Raw genomic sequence first — 7,637 nt, forward strand, 5'->3', positions numbered from 1 at the left:
CCTGAATCACTGCTTGCCCTTGCCCTGAAGAACTGGCCAGTCTGCTTTGGAATTTGTGTAAACACAAAATAAATCTTTCCTATTTTAAATTATCTGAGATTTACAGTGTATGTGGTATCTCAGCATAGCCTAACCATTCTTGGCTAATACAGAATTCATTGCCACAAACAACCAGGGTTAAAAACCTGGTTTTGGCAGCATATCAGGGAGGCTCTTCCTTTCTCAGGCTAAGTGATATAAAACAAGCTTATAAATGAGTGTATAAATCAAGATGCCAATTTTTAAAATAACAATATAAAATTAAAGCCTCTCATACAAACTAGGTTATCTGTTGCCTAATATATAATCATTCTCTCTCTCAAGACAGATCTGCATGGGAAGCCAAACCACAGTAAAAGTTTGTTTTATTCTCAGAAAGAAAACATTAGTTAGATGAGTCAATTGTTTAATGACATCTGTCCAGGAGAAGCTATGCATCCCATTTCATGGTTAATTCCTGAGGTCCCTGGGCTGCAGTTCTCACTCCCAGGTATGCACCTGAATTGCCTCAGTGGCTCCTCCTTTTTTATCTTCCAATTCTGTCAATACACTTTTCTTCTATAGATATGTTATTGCATAAGTCTACTGTTTTTAGAGAGATGTGGCTGGCCTCTAAAGCATTCCTTGTATACATCTACATGTTGATTTTGTGTTTTTCCTCTCAAAGAATAATTATAAATCTTTTACTTTTAAATTCTGTGGTTGGAGTGGTAGGGGTTTAATGTGGAGAGGATGGTGTCCTTAGCTATAGCTTCCAAGTACTGGTAACATGAAACTAATATAGACGCTGAGAATTCTAGACAGTGTATGTACCTGAATATTTTGTAAGGCCACTTGAGAGTTTTTTGTACAATCTTTGAAGGCTCGAAGGGACGAAATTGTTATCAAAAGCTGGAGAAAAAGGGATCCCTGTTATACAGTGGCAGAAAGGTTAGCCACACTGTTGCCTGCTGAAATGCAGAAAATAGAAAATATATCTAACAAACTGGTGCATTTGGTTAAGGAAATTTCCAGACAGGCTGTTGAAAGTGCCAACTGATTAAAACAAAACAAAAACAAAACAAAACAAAAAAAACCTATATGAGATAAGATGTAGAGAGGTGAGATATAAAAGGAACAATTTCATTTTTAAGCAAAATTTAGAGAAAATATACATAGTCTAGGAACTTTGGGTTCAAAAATAAAACTGCTTTTCACTTCCAGCCTCTCCAGATGGTGAAACAACTTAGGCATTGCCTTAAGGGATAGGTAAATCCAGGGTGCAGCTATTTAGATTTTTTGTAAAGACTGTACAAAGATTTAAAGCCATTTTACCTAGACTATTTCAGCTAGACAAAAGCAATTCTAAGTGTATAAGGGCATTTTCCATCAGCTTTCTGACTCTCAGCCCAAGATGGGAAGTATCTGTCTCAAAGAGGTTTGTGAGTGGGGCTTTTTTTTCTGTTGGAGTGGATTACAATTTGATATACATGAAGTCCCCAAAATCTTAAAGGGAATTGTATTGGTAGACACACTGCCTACTTGTACTGAAAGGGCATATTATCTTTTAATATTCCAGATTTGAATATTTAAATTTATATTTACATCTTAGAAACTCAATATTTTAAATCAAATGATGTCAGGAAAAATCTGAATTATGTTGCAACAAAAATTAGTAGAAAATCAGAATTATTGCTGGGCATGGTGGCTCATGCCTGTAATCCCAGCACTTTGGGAGGCCGAGGCAGGTGGACTACCTAAGGTCAGGAGTTCGAGACCAGCCTGGACTACATGGTGAAACCCCATCTCGACTAAAAATACAAAAATTAGATGGGTGTGGTGGTGGGTGCTGCTAATCTCAGCTAGTCGGGAGGCTGAGGCAGAAGAATCGCTTGAACCCAGGAGGCAGAAGTTGTAGTGAGCCAAGATCATGCCATTGCACTTCAGCCTGGGTGACAGAGTAAGACTGTGTCTCAAAAAAAAAAAAAAAAGAAAAGAAAAAAAGAAAATCAGAATCATATGTAACTGTTATGAAAAGCTTGGTTATTGATTGTTGCTGGAATCAAGAGCTACTACAATGTCATACTTCGAGTTTGCCATACTTTGCCATTGTACTTGTGCCTGATAATTATTTCTACAATGATTGCATGTAGATCTAAACTAGTTTAGTGTCGTTAAATCCTCTGCATTAGATCCTAAGAGCTCTTCCATTCTTTTTCATTGACATCAGCAAAACTAGAATCCTACAAGAGCAACAACTTTTTTTTTTTTTTTCATTCTTCCAACACACAGAAAGGAGCAACAATTTTCATATTGGCGTTTCTTCAAAGCCTTTGAATTCCATCATAGATTGCCAGAATAGTTTTCTTCATTCACTGTGCACTTTCATTGGAGAAACTCTTTTTTTTTTTTTTTTTTTTTTTTTTTTTCAGACAGAGTCTCACTCTGTCGCCCAGGCTGGAGTGCAGTGGCCCGATCTCAGCTCACTGCAAGCTCTGCCTCCAGGGTTCACGCCATTCTCCTGCCTCGGCCTCCTGAGTAGCTGGGACTACAGGCACTCGCCACCACGCCCGGCTAATTTTTTGTATTATTATTTTTTTTTTTAGTAGAGAAGGGGTTTCACTCTGTTAGCCAGGATAGTCTTGATCTCCTGACCTCGTGATCTGCATGCCTCAGCCTCCCAAAGTGCTGGGATTACAACAGGCATGAGCCACCGCACCTGGCCTAGAGAAATTCTTTGCTTCACCTTGTTGGTGAACGCTAAAGCCCTCCTCGCCTTTTCCTAATGAAAAAGAAGAAACAATGAAGCCTCCAGAAAGTATCCAATCAAACCACTGTCATAGCCAGCCTAAAAGAATGAATAACCCATGCAGATGCAATGCTTAACACTGAGAGGTGACAACGTGCTAGCAGCCCTTGCTCCTGGTGTGTCTGCCTTGGCATCCACTCTGGTGGCACTTGAGGAGCCCTTCAGCCTGCCATGGCACTGTGGGAGCCCCTCTCTGGGCTGGCTGAGGGCTGAGTCTGCTCCCTCTGCTTGCGGGGAGGTGTGGAGGGAGAGCTGCGGATGGGAACCAGGGCTTCCCACAGTGCTCGTGGGCCAGCGAGTGTCCCGGGTGAACGTGGGCTCGGCTGCCCGCACTCGGAGTGGCCAGCTGGCGTTGCCGGCCAAGGGCAGTGAGGGGCTTAGCACCCTGGCGAGGAGCTGCAGAGGGTGCATGGGGTCCCCCAGCAGTGCCGGCCCACCACGCTGCCATCAATGTCTCACTGGGCCTCAGCTGCCTCCCTGCAGGGCAGAGCTCAGGACCTGCATCCTGCCATGCCAGAGCCTCACTCTTACAATCTAAGGGATAGTAAATACACCAATCAGCACCCTGTGTCTAGCTCACCAATCAGCACCCTGTGTCTAGCTCAAGGTTCGTAAATACACCAGTCAGTACTCTGTATCTAGCTAACCTAGTGGGGACTTGGATAACTTTTCTGTCTAGCACTCTGTGTCTCTAGCTGGAGGACTGTGAACGCACCAATCAGCACTCTGGTGTCTAGCTCAGGGTTTGTAAATACACCAGTCAATACTCTGTATCTAGCTAACCTAGTGGGGACTTGGAGAACCTTTCTGGCTAGCACTCTGTCTAGCTAAAGGATTGTAAACACACAAATCAGCACTCTGTGTCTAGCTCAGGGATTGCAAATGCACCAATCAGCACTCTGTCAAAATGGACCAATCAGTGCTCTGTAAAATGGACCAATCAGCTCTCTGTAAAATGGACCAATCAGCAGGATGTGGGTGGGGCCAGACAAAGGAATAAAAGATAAAAGCAGGCTGCGGGACTCAGTCGGTGGCAACCTGGTCTGGTTCCCTCCCATGGTGTGGAAGGTTTGTTCTTTCGTTCTTTGCCATAAATCTTGCTGCTGCTCACTCTTTGGGTCCGCACTGCCTTTATGAGCTGTAACACTCACTGTGAAGGTCTGCAGCTGCACTCCTGAGGCCAGTGAGACTACGAACCTGCCAGAAGGAAGAAACTCCGAACACCTCTGAACATCAGAAGGAAGGAACTCCAGACACACTATCTTTGAGAACTGAAACACTCACCGCCAGGGTCTGTGGTTTCATTCTTGAAGTCAGTGAGATCGAGAACCCACCAATTCTGGACACAACATTATCTTTAAACTTAATGGTGATATGATGGGAAGGCTTACTTTTAAAAAACAGCCTGCTATATCTTATAATACCATATAAAGAAATTTACAAATGTAAGCTACTGGTTTACTGTATACTACTACTTTTTGCAATTTGTTTTGCATCCTAAAGCCTAAATCATCTCCCCTGAGGATTTATCAATGCCTTCGTATTTTGGAATCTGCATAGCAGCACTAGAAAAGATAAGAGTGTCCTTTCTTTTGAACTTGGGAGTTTCCCTGAAATCACCTCATTTGCCACCAACTCATCAGCTTTATCCCCCTTGGCACCATTCCGTTTTTCCTAAATTTCTTTATGCTTCAAGTCTCCATTTAACAGTTAATTAGGACTAGGTGTGTTGGTGCACACCTGTAATCCCAGCACTTTGGGAGGCTGAGATGGGTGGACAGCTTGAGCCGAGGGAGTTCAAGAGTAGTCTCGGTAACATAGGGAGACCCCATCTCTACAAATAATTTAAAAACATTAGCCAGGTGTGGTGGTGTACTTGTGGTCCCAGCTACTCAGGAGGCTGATTCAGGAGGATCTCCTGAGCCCAGGAGATATGGACTGCTGTGAGCCATGATTGTGCCACTGTACTTCAGCCTGGGCAGCAGAGACCACGTCTCAAAACAAACAAAAGACAGTTAAGTAAAAGAAACCACCTGGTTTTAACTGTAATTTTAAGTTTTCCTTATTTATTAATGTGTAATTGCTGGGCCCACATAGTAAACATATTGTTTATTATCAGGCATGCAAACTGTATTGTGCTATTACATTCAGAAACAACTGAGAGTTAACAATTTTTTTTTTGAGACAGAGTCTTGTTATGTTGCCCAGGTTGGAGTGTAGTGGTGCCATCTTGGCTCACTGCAGCCTCCGCCTCCCAGGTTCAAGTGATTCTCCTGTCAGAGCCTCCTGAGTAGCTGGGATTACAGGCGTCCACCACCATGCCTGACTACTTTTTGTATTTTTAGTAGAGATGGGGTTTCACCATAGGCCAGGCTGGTCTTGAACTCGTGACCTCGGGTGATCCACCAAGCTCAGCCTCCCAAAGTGCTGGGATTACAGGCGTCAGCCACTGTGCCCAGTCCATATTGTTTGGTGAATAAGATGTTATTTGTGTACTATTGTACATCTTAACATGATATTTTTTGTTAATATGTGATACTATATTTTAAATACTTGTTAAGAATTTTTTGGTTGATATGTAATGCATTTTATTTTTTCCCATTTAAAACTAAGTTGCTATTTAGCATTTTCTTGTGGAAGGATCATAGATTTTCAGGAATGGATTACTGAAAAAAATAAGCCTGCACTGGTATTTCTGTAATTTTTTGGGTAAGTTTATGCTGTGTTTTTGATCTTCTTAGTTTCTGAATTGGAGATTTGAAAAAAATTGTGATTATCTTGTTCCTATTCTACCATTGTATGTTGGATGTGTTGAGGGGGAGGATAACTTTAACATGAGATCTGCATCTGGTCCTCAGGAATATTCTGGACTTTGGCTAGGATTCAGCAACTGGATGGGATTTTAGGTTGTCTTCCTTGGAAAAGGGAAGGTATATCTATCTGTAGAAAGAATGATATGCCCGGATATTTGGGTAGCCAGAGACATAGAACTACGGCAGACACTGCTAGTTGCCTCTAATATCTGTTTTTTTCCATTTTGCTCAGTAATAAAACCTCAAATGTTAGCTGGGTATTTGTCCAATTAGTTAAAAAAGATTGTATTTGCCATTCTTTCTTGCAATGAAGTGTGGCCATGTGATCAAGTTTGTCCAAGGAACGTAAGTCGCCGTAGTTTGTATGGATCTTCTGGGAAGTTTTCTTAAAAAGAGGAAGTATGCCCTTCTCTCCCCTGACCCCCCTCCCCTTTTTTTGAGACGGAGTCTTTCTCTGTCACCCAGGCTGGAGTGCAGTGGTGTGATCTTGGCCCACTGCAACCTCTGCCTCCTGGGTTCAAGCGATTCTTCTACCTCAGCCCCTGAGTAGCTAGGATTACAGGAGCGCGTAACCACTTCCAGCAAATTTTTATATTTTTAGTAGAGACGGGGTTTCACCATGTTGGCCAGGCTGGTCTCAAACTCCTGACCTCAAGTGATCCACCCACCTCAGCCTCTCAAAGTACTAGGATTACAGGTGTGAGCCACCGTGCCTGGCCTCTCTTCCCCTTTTGCTGGTCTTCCTGACCAGCATGTTGATGTCATGTTAGGTGACAGAGTTATTTTCTAAGTCAGGGTGGAAATCACAGGTAGCAGATGGCATAGCAAACTGTCACAAAGAGGCTGGGATTCCCTAATCGTTATGGAGCCACCATTTTATTCTAGGACTGCCTACCTTTACCTGAGAGAAAGACACTTTTATCTTTTTGCCATTGTTGTTTTGGGCTTTTCATCTGAGTATTTCTCTTTTATTTTGTTCAGACAACTACACCTATCTGATATTATCTTGTTCAGTTTTCTTATTTGCTGTCTTCTTCTAGAATGCTAGTTTCGCGAAAATAAATACCTTGTCGTGTCTCTTGTTTCTGTTTGTTTCCTTAGCACAGTGCCTAGAAAATAGTAATGACTCAGTAAATATTTGTAGATGAATGAATGAAGACTAGGAGATTAGAATGGAATTCTTCTAAAGGTAGTTCGTTTCTGCTTTAAGAGACTATGGAATTTAGAATTCCAAAGAAACTGGTAGGTTTGTTATATGCGAAGAAATTGACTGAGGGGTTATATGACTTAAGCAACACACGACCCTTGTCTTGCTAATTGTTGGCCAAGCTCCTTACCCAGGTCTGCGTTCTAACACACGACTGCCGCCTCTACTGTGTGTGGTGTTTGGTTGATAAGCACCTATCAAGGATGCTGTAGACAGGATTGCTCCGTGGCGTAAGGTTTGGACAGGATCACCTATTGCCCTTCCCCACACACGGTCGGGGTATAAGCATAGCTGAGACTTTTCAAGCCTTCCCAGGTACCACAGAGCTTGGAAAGCCCAGCACCTGCGGGCAGTTCAGTTGCAACTGGCGGGCAGCCGTAGCTGTTTATTACCTGGGGCTCTCGGGAAGGCGAGCTCGTAGTGCTGGGGAGGACGTTTGTCCCAGGCATTCCTCTGGCAACCCTCTTCCTCCACCAGCTCCCAACAAAGACATTTAATCCCTTTCTTCCACTCCCCTCCGCTCTACTTGGCTTGGCGTTGGAAGCTGAAGCACAATTTGACCCAAGCCACCTCCTACTGCGCACCTGCCAGAGCGCTCGCGCCCCGGAGCCGGGCACGGCATTGCGGGGGTGGGGAGGCGGCGCGTCCCCGAGCTGCGCTCCCTCGCTTACAGCCTCGGCTCTGGGGGAGAAGATCCACTCTACCTCCGCTCACCCAGCCGCGCCGCCGCGCGGGAGCGCGCCCCAGCGGAAGGCCTCTTGAGGGAGCGCGCACGCGCCGCCTCTCTCCG

Source organism: Chlorocebus sabaeus, chromosome 1, assembly GCF_047675955.1.
Source record: "Chlorocebus sabaeus isolate Y175 chromosome 1, mChlSab1.0.hap1, whole genome shotgun sequence".
NCBI classification, from domain to species: Eukaryota; Metazoa; Chordata; class Mammalia; order Primates; family Cercopithecidae; genus Chlorocebus; species Chlorocebus sabaeus.